Genomic DNA, 22,770 nt, shown 5'->3' with positions numbered 1-22,770 from the left:
TTATGAATCTTGCTAATATGACTGTATGCTTAGTTGTAGGGGTGAAATAGATCCGTACCGGCTGAAAGATACCGAAGGAGTCGGAAGGGACTCAGTGAGTTAGAAGGGACTTAGAGATTCGGAAGGGACTCATTGGTGAAATAGACCCGTTACAACTTTAGTATAATATGTATGTATGGTATGCACATATGATATGTATGTATGGTATGTGGTATTTTGGAGAACTTGTTAAGCTTTGTGCTTCCGGTTTATGTCTAAATGTTTTTTAGGTACTTCTGGTTCAAAAGGGAAGGGCCCGAGATTGCATTGCATCCACCTATGTTTGACATTTTATGATTTTTGGATTGTACTCTGATAACTATTTTCTAGTATGAAATACTTGATGGTTTTTGAAATATATGGTTGACGGTTTGGTTGATTTTAAACAACAAGTTTTACTTAGTATTTTTGGGATATTACATTATAAGGTTGTCCTTACCCCTTTATCTGATAAGCTATAACTTTGCATTTAGGAAAATCTTCAGGAAAACCCTTATATTTTTGTCTCATAATCGATTTAGTCCTTACATTTTTTATTTAATTAACTCCCAAAAACTAACAGATGTTAGCATTTTCACATTTTTACCCGGTAAACTCATCACCAATAGAATATAAGGATTTTTTTTGCAAATATGCATAAAATATAAGGGTTTGTTTTTTTAAATAAGTATATATATATATATATATATATATATATATATATATATATATATATATATATATATATAATCTTATTATCCTAGCATAATCTTAATATAATAGTTTTTATGTGACACAAAATATTATCTTACTATTATTTTATTGTATTTGTTTACTATTATCGTACAATATATATATATATATATATATATATATATATATATATATATATATATATATATATATATATATATATACGAACCTAAAAGTTACAAAAAAACTATCTTTAGAAAAAAAAAACATTTTTAAACAAATGATATCAAAGTTGTTCAAAAAACTATGATCACCTAGGTAAAATGATCTGTAACAAGATATATCTTTCATTTATTAAGATATTTATTATTAACTGAATAATGAATTGATAGACGAAAATATATTTTTTATGCTTTAAATATTTTTGATATGATCTTACGTTCTTGACAACCTATATAGGATATTACGATAAAATAATCCGTTAGACAGAAAAAAATTCGTTATAGATATTGTCTTCTAGATAAATAAATTATCATAAGGTTAGTGTAACATAATATAATCCGTTAGACAGAAAAAATACTAATAATAAAATAATATTAAAAAATTAAAACTAATATATTTTTAAAAAATTCATTATATTTTGATATATGAAAAAGTTATCATACTTTTGGTGGTTAGTTTATTGGGTAAAATGATCAAAATGCAAACGACTGTCATTTTTTTTAGACGTAATTTAATAAAAATATAAGAACTAAATCGATTATTAGTGTAAAATATAGAACTTGTTTTGAAAATTTTGTTGTTTTTAATTTATGGAAACTCATTATTATCTTTATCCAAATTGGATTTCAATTCCTTGACAAAATGTTAATAGATTACGGCTTGATCTTTGAAGAGGTATCTTTTCTATCGTATGTTGTCTTCACTTGTCGACCCAAAGTTAGTTCCAATTTAAAGTATGTCTTTTTTTTTTCTTCTTGTTGTTCTGTTTTAGTGCTCTGTATCACATCCTAGTTAATTATCAAGTATTGTCATATGATTGTTTGTTATCAAGAGGTTACTTGTGTTGCAAATTAGGTATCAAGTATTGGCATTGTGTTGCAAATTAGATATCAAGTATTGACATATGATTATTTGTTATCAAGAGGTTACTTGTGTTGCAAATTACGTGTTTGAAAAATGTCATAATAATTTTTTTTATTCAATTCGGGAGTATTATTTTCTTTGGGTTAACAATAGATGGTCTAAGAGTAGTACTAACTGGGTTGGTTAGATGCAAAACCCTTTAAACAATTTGTAATGTTTTTGCTTGTTCGCTAACTTTTTGCTACTTTTTTTTTCTTTTTTTTTTAGATATAGGGTAGATAGTTCCCCAAAAAAAAAAGAATGATATTTAGATGGTGTTTGTTTTTTGTTTAAAAATTCTTCTAACTTTTTATGTATACGGGCAAACATTTTAGCTTGGTAAACTGTTTGTGCATTTAGAAAAATAAGGAGATCAAAACATTTGTGTGTCTTCTTCTCCAAGAATACATGTTTCTATGTCTTCAAAAGTTCATCTGGAAAAAAATAAGACAAAATTGCAAAAATGGTAATTGTGGTTGTTAAAAATACATGGTTTTAGTCCAAAAATGTTTGATGGTAAATTACTGGTTCAATTTTGGATACCTTGTGCAGTTTTGGTCCTTATACCATTAATTTTAACAGTTTAGCTGTTGACTTTTTTTAAAATAACAGTTTACCCGTAGGGACCATTTATGCAACTGTGTTTTTCTACGAAACTACAAGGACCATTTTTGCATCTCTTCTTTTTAGTTTTATTTAATTATTATACATTAATTATTTTAATTAATTATTTTTATTCTATTTTTTATATTGAATTAATTTTTTAATTTGATTATTATATATTAATAAATATTGTTTTTAATATATAACATTTATATATTAATAAATATTATTTTATTGGCTTATTAATTTCTTTTAATTATATTTTTGAATTTGTTTTCATTAGATTAATTATTTTTATTGAATTATTATATATTGATAAAATATTATTTTTAATATATAATATTTATATATTAATAAATATTTTTAAGAAATTATTAATTTCTTCTAGTTAATTATTTTTTTAATTTTTTTAATTTTTTTATTGGATTAGTTCTTTTTTATTGGATGATTATGTATTAATAAATATTACTTTTTTAGATTATTAAATTATTATAGTCAATTATTTTTAATTTCTTTTTTATTGGATTATTATATATTGATTATTTTTTATTGGATTATATTATGTATTATAAATTTGATTAACTCTTGAATTATTTGGTCTAAACGATCCAGTTCCCTGAGTTCGACACCCTTTCTTACCCAACTATATTACTTCACGACTAGGTACACTGCATATTTGTGTTTAAGACTAGCTGAGATCTGATAAGACTTTATAAATAAAAAAACTAGTGCAAATAAAACACATCAAAACCCTTGTTCGTGTTTGTTCGGTTCTTTTACAATCCTATATAAATGTTATATAGTAAAATAATATTTGTTAATATATAATAACCCAATAAAACATTTAATCCAATCAAAAAAATTAAAAAAACAAGAACCAATTAAAAGAATTAATGTATAATAATTAAATAAAATTAAAAATGAGAGATGAATAAATGGTCCTTGTAATGTTGTAAAAAGACCTGCAAAAAATGGCTTTTCGACATAATACATTTTTTAAGTTAACGAGCGAAAGTTATTATATGTGACCCGAGTGATACGTAGGAATGTATATAAAATTAAGCACAAAAATGTACAAAAAATACGTCGAAACGTAGACAAACTCGAATATAATATGTTTTCTTAAAATTAACAAATGAAAGTTATTATATGTGACTCGTCTCATACGTAGGAAACATACATAAAGTAAAAAAAAAACGTCGAAACCTAGACAAACTCAAATTTAAACCGAAAAGTTTATAAAAAACCATGTAATTTAAAAAAAATAATAATAATAACAAAAGAATGTTTTAAATCAAAGTCGAAACGTTGATCACCTTGAATTATACTGACTAAAATATACAAATAAACACGTAAAAATAGTTTTTTTTAGGTTAACGAATGAAAGTTATTAATAAAAATCAAATTATATATAATACGAGGTTAAACACGAAAATTTAAAAAATAGAGAGGTGAAAGTAACATTTTTCAAAGTTCAAAATGATATTTTAAAAAGTGAAGGAATGGAAAAGCCACAAACTTATAAACATAAAAATATAAAAAGAAAAATTACATAAATGACCCTATGGTTTACACAAAGTCACAAACTCAGTCATTGCTACTTGAAAAATATCAAAATACCCTTACACTAACGGATGAACAGTAACGGCGTCAACAAAAGGGTCATTCATGCAAGTTTTGGAAACCACAGGGACCATGTTCGTCAAAAGAAAATTAGTATGGACTGACTTTGTTACTTTTGACAAACCATAAGGACCATTTTTGTAATTTTGTCTATAATTAATTTGTTAGAAATAAACTTATAAAGCTCATGTAATTAATTTGTTATATAAAACTCATATCTTTAATTTTTTGGAAATTAGCACGTTTAACTTCATATAATCGTTTATTTTTTTCAAGGTTGTAAAAAAACGTTCGGCGGAACCGCAACGGTTGACTGAGGTTAATGGATTAATCGGTTTAGGTGGAGATTAATCGGGGACCCCAAATTATTAATAAAAACTCTTTAAAAACTTACTATATCCTAAAAAAATAAGTATTTTGCACATTTATATTTTGAAATTTTGTAAATTTTGGTATAATATTTGGAAATTTGAAAATTAGAGTTCTTAAACATTTTCCCGCCAAAGAGCGCAAAAGACCGCCAAGCCAGAGTTTGACCGATATTAACCACTTTCCGCCAAGCACTCCTAATCGTACTCGGTTGTAGACGCCAAACGATTAAGCTCCGATTAATCGGCCATCAAGGCCGATTTTTACAACACTGTTTTTCTTATATATATATATATATATATATATATATATATATATATATATATATATATATATATATATATATATATATATATATATATATATATATATATATAAAGGTTCAAATGAGAACCACTAAAAGTTAAGAACCTTAAGAACCTCTAAACTTAAACTACAAAATAAGATCTGGGTTATTTTTCCTGCATCCAAACACTCTCACTCACCTGCAAAAGCTCAAACACAAACCCTCCATCTATCATCATCAACTACCACCATTGTCGCCACCTACGGGCGCCGCCACCTAACATCGCCGCCGTCGTTGAACGACGTCAGTTCCAGCCATCTTCACCATCATATTCCAGCATCATCTTTTTCTCTTCATTTTTTGGTGCAACACCACCAGATCTGCATCAGATCGGGTGTGTTTGATGCATTTCAAGTCTAGATCTACTCCACCACCACATCAGATCTACTCCACCACTGATGTTCAGATCTGTGAGCTCTAATGACACATCTTCATCTCGCCTCCATCTTTTTTTTTTCTCTCGATCTCCATGAAAGACCACCAGATTTGTTCACCTCTACCAACCATAGATGTATGTCTTCAACCTCCAAAGTCCTTTGTTTTCATCAGATCTGAAGCGGTTCAGTCTAGATCTATGATCTCCGACGTTAGATCTATGATTTCCAACAGTAGATCTATGATTTTCCCTTATGGATCTATGATTTATGCCTTCAGATCTACGACTTCTGACGAGATTGACGGACTAGATCTTAGATCGATGTCAATCGCCACCACAACTACTGCCTTACCGCTCAGGTGTAGCACCGCCAACTCAGCTCCATCTTTTTCTCTCTGATCTTTAGTGAAACAACACCATATTTGCATCTTGTATGTTGATATTTGTTTACTTGTTTTTTTCTTTCTGTTACGTTGTGAATTTTATGTTCTAATCTCTCATTTGTTGTGTATTTTTGTTAAACATAGTTTTTTTTCTACTATCAAGTTGTTAATCCATGTTTATTATATTTTTTATAATGTTTGCATCAAATTTTTATTCACTTTATGTTTTATTGTTGTTAAGCTGTGAATTGAATTTAAAATGTGTGTTATTATGTTAGTTTTTTCTCAAATAATATGAATTTTGATTTTTTAAGCTTTGAACTGTGATTTTTAATGTTTCAACTATTGTTTAGTTCTATTTAAGTTAGTTACTGGGAATGCGTGAATTAATATGTTTTTATGTTATAAATACAATGAATGAGAGTCCTAAACTGATTATTAAACTGTGAATGGGAGCTCTGAAAAGCTCTATTAAACTGTGAATTTATGTGGTGCAAACAATATATCTGATGAATTTTGTATACTAAACGGTGAATTGTGTATTTATTATATTAACGTACAAATATAAGTTTTAATTTGAAAATATGGTTGTAAATATAATTTTTTTGTCTTAAATTGTGAATTTTGTATACTAAGTTGTGAATTTTGTATACTAAACCGTGAATTATGTATTAAGTTGTAAATTTTATTCACGACTTAATATATTAAATTCACAATTTAATACATATAAATGTCTTCATATATTAACGTCTAAATATAAGTTTTAATTTGAAAATATGACTGTAAATATAATTATTTTGTCTTCAATTGTGAATTTATTATAATTAAGTTGTGAATTTTGTATATTAAACTGTGAATTATCTGTATTAAGAGTTTTAAATTGATATTATTGTTGTGAAATTATATTTTTTGTATTAAACTGTAAATTTATTGTAATAAACTGTGAATTTTACGTATTAAGCTACGGTTTTTCTATTTTAAACTTTGAATTAACTGCATTAAGCTGTGAATATTTATTTAAATTGTGAAATTGACTATATTAAACTGTGAACTTTTTATATTAAATTGTTATTTTTGTGTTTAAAAATGTGAATTGACTGCATTAAACTATGAATTTTCCGTTTAAACTGTGAATTGATTGCATTTTGCTGTGAATTTTTTATCATTTGTGTTAAAATATGAATGATATATGTATAAATTTTTGTGTTAATTTTCTTATGAATATATTTATTTTTTTGTTGTATAAATTTGTAAGAATCCACTAGTTTTTATAATTGTTTTGCATTAAATTCAAAACGAGTGAATTAATAGGCTTTATTAGACTGTGAATGTAGTATTTGAGTTGTTAATGCATGACGTTTATTTACAGATCTGATTTGGAAGAAATGACGGCTACTATGTTGATACATGTGGTTCGTGGCGGCATGGTGCTGGTAGAGTTTGAGTTTTTGACTTCTTTGAATTAGTGAATTATTGTAAAATTGTTTGTATTAAGTTGTGAATTTTTTGCATTAAACTGTAGATGGACTGTGTAAATCTGTATTTTATATAATTTTTGTGTTAAAATATAAGAGCATATACGGATGAAAATATTTGACTGTAAAAATTATAAGTTTGCTCTTTTCATACCAAAAACACAAAAAATTAGGATTTTAACGTGTTTAATAAAAGTATCGTGTAAATATTTACTAATTAATTGGGGTTCTTAGGGTTCTTAATCTTTTATGGTTCTCATTTGAACCACTTCCTATATATATACATATATATATATATATATATATATATATATATATATATATATATATATATATATACACACACACACACACACACACGAGAGCCTTTCAAGTTTGGTGCCATGGAAGGTGCAGTCCTTTTAAGCCAATTAGAAACCAATCTCTTTCACATGTTTATTCTTTCCAAGTCTTCGTCTCCTGTTTGTCGTATTGCTCTTCTTTGCTTCGTCAATCATACAGCTCGCCACCTCCTGCTTTGTTTGAAGCACCCATTTCTCCAGTTCTCCACCTCCTGCTTATTTGACTACTGAGTCATTGCTTATTAACCGACATCCTCTTTTATGAAAAATCCGTAATTTAATTGCCCGCCGAGTCACAATTCTTCTTCCCTTTTACAGCCACCTCTTGCTTAGTTTTGCGGGTTTAACTTGCCGCCTCCTGCTTCTTTTATCTCTATCCTTTTTTTTTGTAACAGTTGCCTCCCACTCCCCGGTATACTATAGCTCCCCTCACGTTCACATGGTTAACGGCCTTTACAAGATAGGATGGATCAAAGAGTAATACCTTTTTCTGCCTCTGCCTTCCCCTGTTTAGGTTCTTTCTCTCCCTTCTTTGCTGCGGTTTATTTAGAAGCGTGTGTGAGTTGTACAACCTTCATTGTTTCGATTTTTTTAATCTTTCTTAGCCCTAAAACCACCATTGCTACCCCTATTTCTTATCACTTTCACCATAAAATCAACAGACATCTATCAACGCTTGCCACCGCTCCCTATCTTCTCTCTCTTTCTCTCTCTCCCTCATCATTTGCATTTGGGTGCCAGAGTTTCAAAGACTTCTAACTTGATGGTGTCAGAATCCAGTTTGCCATTTATTGTTTCTGGTGGGAAAAAGTTTCTTTAGTGATAGTATTTCTACTCAAATTCTTAATATCTTAATTTTCAGCAATTAATTTTCTACTCAAATTCTTAATTTTAAGCTATTAATCAACTATTTATTACATCTTGCTCATCATTTTCAGGAAGGTTGGATGATGAACAGCATGCAAAACATAAAAATAGGGAATGATTTGGAAACACTTTGCTCGAGACAACAAGTCTGGGGGCTATTAACCCATTTACAAAAAAGGTATGTAGATTTGCTTGTAGTTCTTTTGATTTTAATGTATGAATTTTGTAAAATGTTATTTTGATTCGAGTATGTCACGTGATTATAATAATTTGATGACAAGGAAATGACGCATGACATGAAAACAGAGTTCGGAGGTATACATTGTGTGAATAAAATTTTGGATGTATGTTCTGTGGACAAATTCTGTTAAGGCCCTTACTTGATAGTTGTTATAGAAAAATTATTTTTGTTGCTAATCGGTTCATTTTCTTCCGATGATTATAACTATAACAAATAGTGGGATTATTTTTGTGCTTTTGAATTGATTTTTATCTTAAATCTCCTTAGATAATTCAAAGGCTTATACAAAATTTTAATTTTATCCATGTATCAAGTAAGATTTTAGAGAGGATTCTTTTCCATTATTAACTAAAATTACATGAAGTTAAAGTTGGGTCCTCTTCATTGTACATGTAATTTGCAAGCTGTCAAAGTAATAATTTTGGTACCCTTTTTTTGCATTTGAATGCAAGCAATACCAAAGTACATCCATTGGTTTGGATTCTATAATACACAAAGAAGTTGTTGTTTTTTCATTTGTTCGATTTTTCCATAAAAAATAATAAATGCTATTAATAACAATATACTTTCATTTACCTGTTTATTATAGAAGCATACTTTCATTTCTTCCTATTACACGGTGCGGTTTTGGTTTTATTTTAGGGTAAAATTTCAGAAATAGCAACTTACTTTCATTCTTTTTGTGTATATTTTACCATTTTGCTTCGAATTATTTCTATCAGAAGTCGATGGAAATAGACTATCTCTTAACAACTATTATAGTACAAACAGAAGCATATGATGTGATTACTTGTTAATGTTACCATAAGAGCGAGAGGTCCTATTTATTTTCATCCTTTAATTAGCCTAAAGGACGGTGGTGTTCCTTCTGACATGTAAATTCATTTTGCAGCCTCCTAAGTGGGAGCTGAGATAAAATGATGGGATGAGTCCACTTTGTGGCTGCTTCAGACCAGGTAATCCAAACCTGCATATTGTTGCAGATGACATCTTTATAGAGGTAAGCTTACTTGGAAACAAAATTCCACAGGGTAGATACATATATGTTTCTATTTCTTGGATTTAGCTCTTATGGGTTAAATGCAAAAAATTAACGAATTATAGCATACTACTTTGAATTTTTTTTATGAAAACATATCACTTTTAGTTTTTTTGTAAAACTAACATATTAGAGCATTGTACTTTGTGTTTTTTTAATTAATAAAACTAGCCAATTATAGCATTTGACTTCGAGTTCTTTTGAAAGATTAACCAACTATAACATTGCACTTTTAATTTCTCTGTCAAAAACTAACAAATTATAGCATTGTACTTTGATTTTTTTTTTTTTGAAAAACTAACCAACTATAACATTGCACATTAACTTTTTTAAAATTAACCAATTATTGCATAGCACTTTGAGTTTTTTTAACAAACCAAATATAGCAATATACTTTGTGTTGTTTTGAATAACTAACCAATTATAGCATTACACGTTTATTTTTTCTTAAAATGAACCAAATATAGCATAGAACTTTCAATTTTTTTTTTGGAAAACTAACCACTCAGATCATTTCTCTTTCAGTTTTTTAAACCAACCAATTATAGTAATGAACTTTTGAGTTTTTTTTTTAAATTTACACATAATAGCAACGTACATTACTTTACCTATTATAGCGAAAATAACAAATCAAGTGTATTGCATATGTTGGTAGCAAAATGTAAGTATGTTGCCATTGTGGGATATATACTGTAATATCTGTACACTCAATTCTTTTAAGTGAGTATTCGTTTCATGTAATCTATGAAGTTCAACGGAGATATGTTTATGTTGTATTACCCTTGATGTTGTTTAATCCTAGATTTTGATGTCATCTATCGATTTCTACCGCATGAGTTCAGTTTCTACTGGCTACCAACCTGCTAATATCTATATATAATAAAAGAGAAACTTGATGACATCACCTTCAACAATCAAGGCCGCTCATCCTGTTTCATTGATTAATTTCAACCAGTGGATCATTTTGATGATGTCTTTATAAAATAAAATTAAATCAACATTAACTAAATTAAGTTGAGTACGTTCGAAAAGTTGAAAACTTATTAATGGTGACTGAAATTTTTAATTGGAATGTATTGAAGTGAAAAAAATGTCAGCATAATTGTCAAAACATAAATATGGTTCCTTCCTTTTTAAAATCAAGTAATTTGTATATGCCTTTCATAATTATAGAATTTGAAATAAAAGAATTCAAAATAGTATGATATGAATCACAATATTAATTTCTTCATATCCTTTCCAAAATCATTGTTCAAAATTATGTATAAGTATAATCTCATTCAGTTGTTATCATAATTTCGAGAAATCTGAACTTTGCATCATCACGTTCTAACTTCATAAGGTTATCATTTTTTTTGATTTACCAATTAATTTCTTACATCTGATTATAGTTTATGTGTTCAGTATATGTATCAATGGCTTATTAGTGGGTTTTTGATAAATGTATTTTCTATTATGTCTGTGTGTGTTTGGATTGGATGAAGTAAAATTCAGTTTAATTAGTTATGTGTTAATTGGATTGGATTATGTGTTTGGATTGGATGAAAAAATAAATAAAGAAAAGTAAATATGGAGTACCTTCTCGAAGGGTTTACTGTCTATATATATTAAAAGAGGAACTTGATGACATCACCTTCAACAATCAGAGTCATTCATTGTGTTTATTTGATTAATTTCAACCAATTGATCATTTTGATGATGTCATCATAAAATAAAATAAAATTAATATTAACTAAATTAAGTTGACTACGTTTGGAAAGTTGAAAACTTATTAATGGTGACTGAAATTTTTAATTGGAATATATTGAAGTGAAATAATATCAACATAATTGTCAAAACATAAATATGGTTCCTTCTTTTTTTAAAATCAAGCAATTTGTATATACCTTTCATACTTATAGAATTTGAAATCAAAGAATTCAAAATAGTATGATATGAATCACAATATTAATTTCTTCATATCATTTCCAAAATCATTGTTCAAAATTATGTATTAGTATAATCTCATTCAGTTGTTATCACAATTTCGTGAAATCTGGACTTTGCAGCATCACATTCGAATACCAGCTTCATAAGGTTAGCAATTTTTTTGTATCAATGGCTTATTAGTGGGTTTTTGATAAACATATATTCTATTCTCTCTCTCTCTCTCTCTCTCTCTCCCTCTATGTGTGTGTGTGTGTGTGTTTGGATTGGATGAAGCAAAGTTCAGTTTAATTAGTTCCGTGTTAATTGGATTGGATTATGTGTTTGGATTTGATGAAAAATTAAATAAAGAAAAGTAAAAATGGAGTACCTTCCCAAAGGGTTTAGTGTCTACATATGTTATTTCTTCAACATGACTTATTTAGGCTTGTTGTAAAAACAACTTTTAATTGGAATGATTTGTATATTCTTTAATATATTTGTGTGTCTGTGTTTCTCAATCAGCATATGCATATTTGTCCAAAGGTAAAAAGAAGGCAAATGTAATTTTGATATTTCCGTATTATACATACTTGTTGTAAAATGACATATTTACCCTTCCTGTGTGTCTGTTTGTGTTTCAGTGTGTGTGTGTGTGTGTGTGTGTGTTTGGATTGGATTGGATTTTGTGTTTTTATTTGATGATGTAAAATTCAGTTTAATTAGTTTTGTGTTTGGATTTGATTCTATGTTTAGATCGGATGAAAATAGAAATAAAAAAAAAAAGTAAAAGTGGAGTACTTTCCCGAAAGGTTTAGTGTCTACATATATTATTTCTTCAAAATGAGTTATTTACCCTTGTAGTAAAAACTATTTTTTTGGGAATGATTCATATATTTCTTTAATATATGTTTGTGTTTGTGTTTCTCAATCAACATATGCTTTTTTGCCCAAAGGTAAAAAAAGACAATGTACTTTTGATATTGCTTTATTATACATACTAGGTGTAAAATGATTTGTTTACATCAAAATGATAATGCAGGTGTTATCATCCTCATACGTATGGAAAAGCTCAAAACTTGGGGTGGTAAGAATATTTTTTTATTATAAATATCCATGTCCTTACATTAATATTTTATTTATAAGATAAATTAATTTATAACTTTAATTGTTATTTCTAGGTCAGCCTCAAGTGGGTAACTGTTTGTTTGGGTTGAGATTATATTAATGATGAAATGTCTCACATTTCAAAATTCAAAAAAACGTATGTCTTTTATCATTAATTAATAGCTTAATGTTTGGTTTTCCTTATTCTTAATCATTAATTATGTATATTGTTTAACTTCTTCATTTTTTCTTCTTATATATAATATTGTTGATATGGATTTGAATGTTGAGTCTTCCATTAGTACTACACAGCTTAACACTGATACTGTTGTGGCCAATGCAGAGGATTACTACCTCCGTTTTCCAATAAAAAACATTGATGATATTCCAGATTACAATGAGGTATACTTAACAGTATTAACATTTTTCCATTAATTTTATAAATTTATGACGCATAACACAATGAATATATATATATATATATATATATATATATATATATATATATATATATATATATATATATATATATATATATATACTAGTTTATAACCCGTGGGAACCACGAGTTATAAAATTAATTAAACTTTCATAATAAAAAATTATAATTATTAATCAATTATTTTAAATAAATTATTAATTAAGAGATATATCAAAATTTTAAAGTTATTATAACTTTAAATTTAACATATAATTAGAAAATATAAATTTGAATTTTGAAATGAGTTGCCTAATATATCTACATGACACATGACATAATAATAATGATAAGTTGTATTAGAGTGACACTTCGCAAAAGAACATTAACACTATTTATTTATTAGAATAGGGATATATATATATATATATATATATATATATATATATATATGAAATATTTTTTTATATATATTTTAAAAAATTTATGAAATAGGAAATTGGTTTGTCCATCATTGCTACTGTCATCGGTTTTGATTTAGACGAAGGCTAGTATTCATTTTATTGTCGTGACTGTTCAAAAAAAGAAAGTAAGAATGATGTTGATACTAATGCTGAACCATTTACTTGTGATGAGTGTGATGGAGTTTATGATATGTACAACAAGTAAGTTCATAATTTTACATTTGTAAAGTTCTTGCGCCATTATTCTATATTCGAATGTTTCCAATTTTATTTCATTGTTCATTAAAGTGTCATTTTATAATTTTTAGGGTGGTTCCCCGGTCCATATGCTCATCCCTAGAAAAGATATCAAAGGTAGCGTTAATTTTTTTAATCGTCAACTCATCTCTTATTTTGTTTTATGATATTAATTTTGTTTAATATATGTATTGAAGAATTGAATAAATTCATTTTAACCCATTAATACATCCAATTCTTTTTAACATAAAAAGTTGTCTACAAATTTGTCCTTCAATGATTTGTACTTTTTTATGCGTTTCCCCGCGTTTAATGCGTGTTATAATCTAGTTATATAAAAGAAAATCCTAAACTTGAAACCTAATTTCTAGCATTGGCTCTGAATGAGCGGCACTCGGTTTGTGGATGTTGTTTATTTGCCAATTTTATTTCATGATATGATTATTCAGGTTGTGCTTGCCATTAATGGTGTTGTTCCCAATTTCTAGGTGTCGGTCAGACTCTGAAGTAGACATTGATTCTGATCTTGTTGCTGAAACTATTTTGGAAGGAAGAGATATTTGGGGTTGTTGGTGATGAGTTTCAGTACTTTAAAGGTGGAAATTTTAGTCCAGATTCAGCTGTGGAGACAGTCTGTGTGTTCCCCAACCCCAAGAACCCTTCAAAATGTAAGTTCACTTGGCTTATTTACTCATTACACAGAGTCATTAATGTTGTGCTTTTATCAATTAGTTTCCTAACAATCTGCTTATGCTGGTGAACAGGGGAACAAAGTGTGAAAGTTCTTTCCATTCATGCCAGCATTAATCTTCCTTAATCCTTATCATCATATGTCGATGCATAATCTCTCAGCTGTGGTAATCACTATTCATGAGATCTCTTTTTTAGATAGATGATCAATCTTAATAGTCATTAATAAGCTGCTAAATTCTTTTTACTTTACTGATTAATAAATTCATGGCATTTGTTTCTCTCTCTAATTATTGTTAAGTCTTTCAACAATGCACAGACTTCTGCTTCAGTTCAAGCTACTACTATCCCTTACGCATTTACGGTCAGCAAATACATTTATCATTTCTAAACATGTTACACACTTATTTCTTGAATTTTTTTTTATCTTTTTATTTTGACATGAGGATTATGTGAATCTTTCCTTATGCAGGCTAGGACTTTGGTAGTTATCCAAAAAAAGACGAAACAGCCCTTCACTTCTTTTACTCTTTTCTTTTGGTAGCCTGACAACAAAATAGCCCACCATAATACCTCTTTTTAGTACCTTATTGACCATACACTTCACATAATGTACAATCATTTTTTTCATGTAATCAAAATTAATCGTAACCACTCTAATTTAATCGAAATTAGCAATTAGTTTTTAACTATATGCCATCTTGAAATAAATCTTTTTACCGCAAATCTTCAAAAATTATCCAATTGTCGATATGTACTTTTTATTGTGCCTTATTTTAATTTTTTTTACAAGACCTTAGACTGAGGGGAGTTATGTTTTCCATGCCACTTCTACTTTGGCCTCTTTGATTTTTGATACTTTTTAGCCTCCGATTATTGGTCCAGTATATAAAGCTATGATGCTTGCTGCTGAAGTCATTGTTGTATAGGCTTAAGAGTTTGAAACTGAGGTAACCGCTAACTCATTGGAATGTTAAATTACCTTTATGCCCATTACAAGATCTACACATATATGTTCTCATTGCCAAAATAGATAATGGGTACTGATTTAATTACATCTCTCATAATATTGCTTAATCATGGCAAATTTACTTGATTCAGAACTATGTTGCAGGTTGTGAAACCTTTACTTGATGATGTTGCTAATTCTGAATATGAGATGCGGTAGCCATAATGTTGATTGGCAAAAAGTATTACTTTGTCATGAGGTTGATCTTTATGCCTTTAGCTGAAAGACAAACATTTTCTTTTGTAACCATCAGTTTTAATCTTTTTTATATCAAAGACAAACATTTTCTGTTTGAATTACGTTAGGACACGAGTTGCAACTTGCACAGTTCTTTGTTTTTATTTCATCATGGAATGGAATACAAACTTTTCTGTAAACACACTATATTCTTACACTTTTACCATTTCTAAAAGAATAAACATTCAACTTACACTTCTTACAAAGAATACACACTTATATAGATATTATCTTTTTATATTGTACTATTTAAGTTATCATTTTCGCTTAATTGTGATCGAACTCCGCTTCAAAATCGATTCTCTAGGGCCGTGATTATCACGACCCTCATCATTTTCCTAGTATCTATATATAATACCCTCACATAATCTAGAAAAAATGATAAATTATCATTAGAAAAAAAAAAAAGCAAGGCTACAATTCATATTGTTTTTTATGGTTAAACAACGGTTAAATGGTAAGTGTTTTAACATAAGATAACATTTTCATGAAAAAAAGGGAAAAAACAATATAGAATAAAACAATTTACTAAAAAATATTTATTTAAATCGATAGATATTTTATTTTATTTTATTCAAACTTTATGTTTATTAATAGTAACTAGTAAAGAACCCGCGACTACGTCACTACCGGGGTAATATGGGAAAAATCGACAAACTTTAAAAGATATATGCTGAAAGTGTAAATCGCCACAAATAGGGGAGAAAGTCGACAACCCCTAAAATTAGATGCTAAAATTGTATAACAACCAAAAGAAGGGACACTAGTGGAGAAAATCCAAAAATGTTGTGGCAATAGTGTGAAAGTTGCCAAGGTTGGGAAAATATGGTGGCAAAAGTCTAAATGAGGTTTTTTGTGTTTTTTATGTCAAAATGTAAAACTTTTGACTGCAAGAACGAAAAGTGTCAAAGTCACTAAAAATTGGTGGCAAAAACGCCAAAATGTAAAAGTTTTTACTGCAAGGACGAAAAATGTCAAAGTCGCTAAAGATTTGTGGCAAAAACCTAAAGGCGCAAAAACTTAATCAAAACGCAAAAATGTAAAAGTTTTCACTTCAAGGATGAAAAGTGTCAAATTTACTAAAGATTTGTGGCCTCAAAAGTTACTACTTTACTATTCATAAGCTCCTTTAGATTTAATATATATATATATATATATATATATATATATATATATATATATATATATATATATATATATATATATATATATATATATATATATATAAAATAAGTACTTCTAGAAAACCTTCATTCAACGGTAAGGGCATGTTTGGCATGGAAAATATGGTAGAAAACTTTTACTTTCTAGCTTTCGACAAAACGTTCAGTTTTAAACTTAAAGCATCGTTTGGCACCACAAGTTTTTAGCGTTTAGTTTAAACAAAATTCTTTAAATCTAATAGCTACCTCAAGTACCGTTTAAAAAAACGCTACAAGTTACCCGGTACCAGCTAGTTTTGCCGAATACGCCCTAAACCTACTACCCACGATTTTATTTTGCCGCGAAATTCAAAATCTAAAATAGAAATCATGGGGCATAGAAGAAGAAGACGATGAAGAAAGATATTAATTGGGGGAATGTGAATATGCAAATGGTATATAGAATGGAATGCGATATACTCCTCCTTCACACCCTCCTCGAGTTTGAATTCTTCTAAGGTTACCGAAAAACCTATCCATCCTCGACATTGTTGGTCAACTTGTTTTTTTCATCGGCATTATCCTACATTTCTTCGTAGCCTGCAAGGACACTCATTCCTATTTCCTCGTCTGCAATCACAATCTCATCGTCATTTGATACAATGTCATCTCACATTCTCAATATTGCTTCTTTTACTATCTTTTTGGGTACTACAATTTTTGTGATTACTTACCTGTATGAAGGAAATTAAGGAGGGTTAGGTAACTAAGGTGGCGAAAAAAGAAGAAGTAAAAACTTGTTATTGAAAGATAAAGGAGGCAAGAAAGCAGTGAACATGTGGAGTTGATCGAAAGAAAGAAGGGCATAAGAGGGTTACACAAAATGTTCTAAGGTGGACCTAAAATAACAAACCACCAAAAGTCAGGGACCAAATATGGTGGCAAGTAAACACCACCGACTTTTGTGTCTCCATATTCTAATAAAAGAGTCATTTTATTACCATTTGACATCTCTCCGGCCTAAAAACTTTCAAAGTGAACTACCCAATGTGCCATTCAAACCTTAAAATTTCTAAATTTGAATTTTAAACAATTATAATAAGTATATGTTCATAAACAAAAACCCAATAAAATTAGAGATCGTGATTTCCTTCAAAATAGCTTCTACAAAATCATGTCGCCTATCTCCCCCCAATTTCGCTTCTTTATTTTGGAAACCTTCGATTCCCGTCTACCTATTTTAAGGAAGAAATTTGAATTCGCCTTTGATAAATTTCGGTTTTGATATGGAGAATCCCATAAAATTAGGAATAATTCATCAAAAAGATCATAATAAAATTAAGAACTCCAAATTTGATAGTTTCATCTCTCACAAAAATATCAATTTATAAGTGCAATAAACTAAAAGCATCCTTAAGGCTATCGGAAGTGAAGGCTATTGGGATGGGTATTTCCGACGTAGCACCAATGTGGCCACCTTCAATCTCACCACCACGTTAACCATGCTCCTCCAGCAACACCAGAGAGAGAGAGAGAGAGAGAGAGAGAGAGAGAGAGAGAGAGAGAGAGAGAGAGAGAGAGAGAGAGAGAGAGAGAGAGAGAAGAAGTGATAGATAGAGAAGAGAAGAAGTAATGTAGTGTAGCCAGAACCACGAAGCTTCACATCGACAGATATGAAGTCGGGTTAGGGATGATGTTTGCACACCAGTCGCATCACGCGCTCAATTTCACGTCTACTCGGAGTAGACTAATGATATATCTTTAAAGATGTTGAATATTGACAATCGATTTTAAAATATTTTTTTACTTTACAGAAAGATGTATTTTAACAACTTTTTTTTTTAATTTACTAATTTTTGAGTTTCACGTTTTATATAATTTATCATCAAAAGGTTTTTAGAATATGTAGAACAAAAAAGTAAGATTATAAAGTATGTGTTTTTTTTGGGACAAAATGGTTAGTTTAACTAAAAACATTTTTTTTCTTAGTTATTTTTTTCAAATACACATTAAATTATGGTTAGACACTTAATTTTTCATATATATATATATATATATATATATATATATATATATATATATATATATATATATATAGGGTTAGGATCAAATGTGAATTACAAATATTGTGTGAATATGTGACCAAATTATGTCCATTACATTAAAAAGAATAAAATGATGTGATCTTAAGGTATATGTGATTAACATGGACTATCATGTACTATATAATTAAAATTATTAATTAGAAATAAAAATTATCTTATTTTAGGAAACTAGGTAAAAGTAACTAATAATCATATTTTTTTGAAAATACGTTTTTATTCAACACATTTGAACACATTTTAATTTTTTTCATTCTTAAAGAATATGTTTTTTGATAATACGACTAATTAACATTTTTTTTACGCTTCATAATTCAATTTTCATTCTTATCATTGTCATTCTTGAAGAATAATTTTTTTTTTTGGAGATTGCTTTGAACGTAATTTAATTTTTATTCTTATCATAGTCATTCTTAAAGAATAAAGTTATATTGGAGATTGCTTTTAATGTTTTTAAGGATACACTTCAATTTCGATTCTTATCATTTCCATTCTTAAAGACTGAGTCATGAATTACAACCATTTTTTTAAAACTTGAATGTATACAACATTTAGAAGAATATAAACAACCTTATATACTATATTCTAAGCAAGAAGTTGTCATCAAGAAGAATATACAAAACTTTTATAAGATATATTTCATCATTTAGACATTCTTTAAGAATTGGTTATCATTCTCAAAGAATATATAAAAAAAATTATAATATATATACTACATTCTTTCTGAATTTGTCATCATTCTTGAAGAATCTGTCAGCTTCAAGAATGACACTCATTACAACCAGCTTAAGATTGGGTCTGTTCTTTTGGTATTTTAGAAGCGCAAACAAAAAATCAGCAGCTAACATTCTCTCATGAGTCTCATCAAGAATTATCATTTAATACCTTTCCAGAAGTAGATCTATCATGGCTTCTCTCAGTAACATAACATCTCTTAAGTACCTATAGAACCACAGAATGACCGTCATTTGACTAATCAAATGAAGCATATCATTAGCAGTTATAAGTATTTTACAAAATCATACTTCAGGATGGTTTTGGCACTGATACCATCTTCAAAACCAATGTTGTAATATACTTCCTCTACAATTGTCACATTTATTTCCTCTACAACTCATGATAAACTAACATTGCAGCTACCCTACGAGGTTGGGTACAACCAACCATGTATTTCTTACATCTATTAGACACCATCACTCTCTACCTTCACAACTTTAAGATAAACTGAGGAATCTAATTTTCACGATATAACATAAAAATTATATTTCAATCCCACATAATTAACAAGTTATCTAATTTTATCATACCAATGTATGATAATCACTTTCAAAATCTATATTGAAAAATCCCCTTAAGCCAAAGGACCAGAGAATTAAAACAATATATATATATATATATATATATATATATATATATATATATATATATATATATATATCAAACCATACGATTACCGAGAGGAGTGGGGCCAGCGATTCTTGAAGCAGAAGGTGATGGGTGAAGCCATTCGTTTGAAGTAGAAGCGAAAAAAAAAGATACTTTAATTAAGATGAAGTTAATGACTAACCTGATGGTGAATGAGGAGATTGTTCAGAGCGGAGTATCAACCTTTGATTTGGTCGATCGAACTGATGTAGTTGGCTATTCGCTGTTTGAGATGAAGTAGATAAATTAAGCAGAAACCGACTAAGAGTTTGATAATTACAAAACGAGGCATTAGTTGATTTGTAACATCCCAAAAATAATGACCAAAAATTTCTTTTTAAAACATTACTAAATCATAGTATCAAATCATTTCAACATACAAAAGGGTTATATAATAAATCAGAGTATCTTTTCAAAACACTTATTCATTTTATCATAGTAAACATCCCAGGCTAAACTTCTTTGATGTGTGTGTGCCATGCGATCAGCCCGAGCTCTTCCCTCCGCTACCTGAAGTACCTGAAACCAAAACTGAAAACCGTAAGCACGAAGCTTAGTGAGTTCCCCAACCTACCACATACCACATATTGGGCCTTGCCCACTGCATCGGGACCTGCCCGACATCGGACCGAAGTCCGGACTAACTTGGGCCCCGCCCACTGCATCGGGCCCCGCCCGGCATCAGGCCCCGCCTGGCATCGAGCCCCGCTCGGTATACAGATCTGTTCTCTTAGGCCCTGCCTGTCTTTGGGCCTCGCCCACTACTAGAAAATACCAACATATATCATAACACATATCATAAAGCTAAGCATACTCTACTGTACTACTGATGAAAGGCCTCGCCTATCTTGGGCCCCGCCCCTAACCTGCTACTGGTGAGCCATGGAACCCCATCCACACTCCTGTTGATAGTGAGATACGGGCCCCCACCCACACTCACCTCCCTCCTAACTCGGGCCTCGCCCCTACTCTGCTACTAATGAGATATGGAACCCCGTCCATACTCGGCTAGTGATGAGATACGGGACCTCGCCCGACTCACCTCCCTACCGGGCACATATAAGTATCACAAAGACAACAAGTATAACTACACATCCACTACTGCCTCGGGTACAACCCGACATCGGAGCGAAGTTCGGAACATATAAAGTGCATCGGGCTAACCCCGGTAACGGATCTAAATTCGAACAAATCACAATAAGAGCCTAGGGCTAACCCCCGGGTCTTCCTACTACACATAACCATAAGCATAAACATAATGGGCCGGAATTGTGGCCGTAGACCCATGCACACAGTGAGGAGACTCACCTCGTACTACTGAAACTGCTGATAACCCTCTGGCCGCTATCCAATAACTCTCCGAACTGCTGCTCCTCTAGCTACCAATACCAAATAATAGTAACACTTAGCCTAACTGTCCTCAAGAAGTCAACTAAGTCAACTCTGGTCAAAGTCCTTCTCAAGGTCAAAGTCCTGGTCAAAGTCAACCTTCCAGTTGACTTGACTCGTCGAGTTGTTCTGCCAACTCGCCGAGTCCAAGCTCCTCAAATCCCAAAACAACCCCGACTCCACTCGTAGAGTCTAGCGAGAACTCGACGAGTTCTCCTTCATCTAACACTTCGGACTATCTTCAACCGACTCGCCGAGTTCATCCTTGAACTCGTCGAGTTCATCATCATCGTATGAATATCTAGGCCATGACTCGCCGAGTTGTATGAACAACTCGTCGAGTTCATCTTCATAACTAAGAAGATTGTCTTGGACTCCCCTGAGTTCCTCTTCAAACTCGTCGAGTACTATGATCTTCATGTCCATTACGGACCCAGTCTGGTTGAATCCTTTACTAACTCCACTCACTGATCCGAATCATAAACAGAAGGGTTTGGGTTTGCGACCCGACTCGCCGAGTCCATGAACTGACTTGCCGAGTCCACCTTGTGACATCTCTATTCTGTCGATTACAGTCCATTGCAACACCTTCAACCCATAGATCTGGACTTCTAATGCTAACATTGCACGTAAAGTTGCTAACTTTACGTGTATGCAAGGTATTATGAGGCTAGAACACTTAATCCAAGCTACAAAGAAGGCCTAGGTCATGAAATGAAGCCATGGCTAGGTAAAGCTGCCCCCTCAGAGCTTCTAAAGCTTAGAAATGCTTAGATCTTAAGTCCTTTTCGTCCTCGATGGCTCAATGTTCGAATTGACCTTGGAAATGGTCCAAATGTGACAAAATCTTTGCTAGAAAGGGGATCTAGATGATTAACAATCAAGGTATAAGCTTTTTATCTCTAAATGGTCTGAAATGCTACCCCAACTCTGGATCTACAGCTTCTTCTTGCACCACCAAGGTCCTTTTTCCTTCTCCAAGCTTCAATTCACTCTCAAGGCAAGAACTAGCTCAACAATGGAGTTGGGTGGCTAGGGTTTCGAGTTTTGGACAATAGGGGCCACAAATGAGCCCTAAGGAAGAGAATAAGATGCTTAAATAGGGTACCAAGTCCCGGAGTTAGGGTTTCCAAACCCAGACCAGAC

General features: G+C 30.3%; 1 long non-coding RNA gene across 3 annotated transcripts; it reads left to right on the top strand.

Annotated features, from left to right (window-relative positions):
- The first annotated feature begins 13,992 nt into the window (after window positions 1-13,992).
- On the top strand, window positions 13,993-15,703 carry LOC145168774 (uncharacterized). 3 transcript variants are annotated; one of them, XR_013742081.1, is made up of 4 exons: window positions 13,993-14,027; window positions 14,119-14,298; window positions 14,395-14,487; window positions 14,640-15,703. It is a non-coding gene; the product is annotated as an uncharacterized LOC145168774 (long non-coding RNA). The 3 variants fall into 3 exon arrangements; XR_013742080.1 differs by lacking the exon at window positions 13,993-14,027 and having other exon boundaries at window positions 14,038-14,298; window positions 14,640-14,684; window positions 14,793-15,703; XR_013742079.1 differs by lacking the exon at window positions 13,993-14,027 and having other exon boundaries at window positions 14,038-14,298.
- The last annotated feature ends 7,067 nt before the right edge of the window (window positions 15,704-22,770 follow it).

The sequence above is a fragment of the Lactuca virosa genome, chromosome 4, assembly GCF_052849685.1.
Source record: "Lactuca virosa cultivar CGN04683 chromosome 4, Lactuca_virosa_CGN04683_v6, whole genome shotgun sequence".
Classification (NCBI taxonomy): domain Eukaryota; kingdom Viridiplantae; phylum Streptophyta; class Magnoliopsida; order Asterales; family Asteraceae; genus Lactuca; species Lactuca virosa.
The sequence above is the reverse complement of the archived record's forward strand: the minus strand, read 5'-3'. Positions and strand labels throughout refer to the sequence as shown.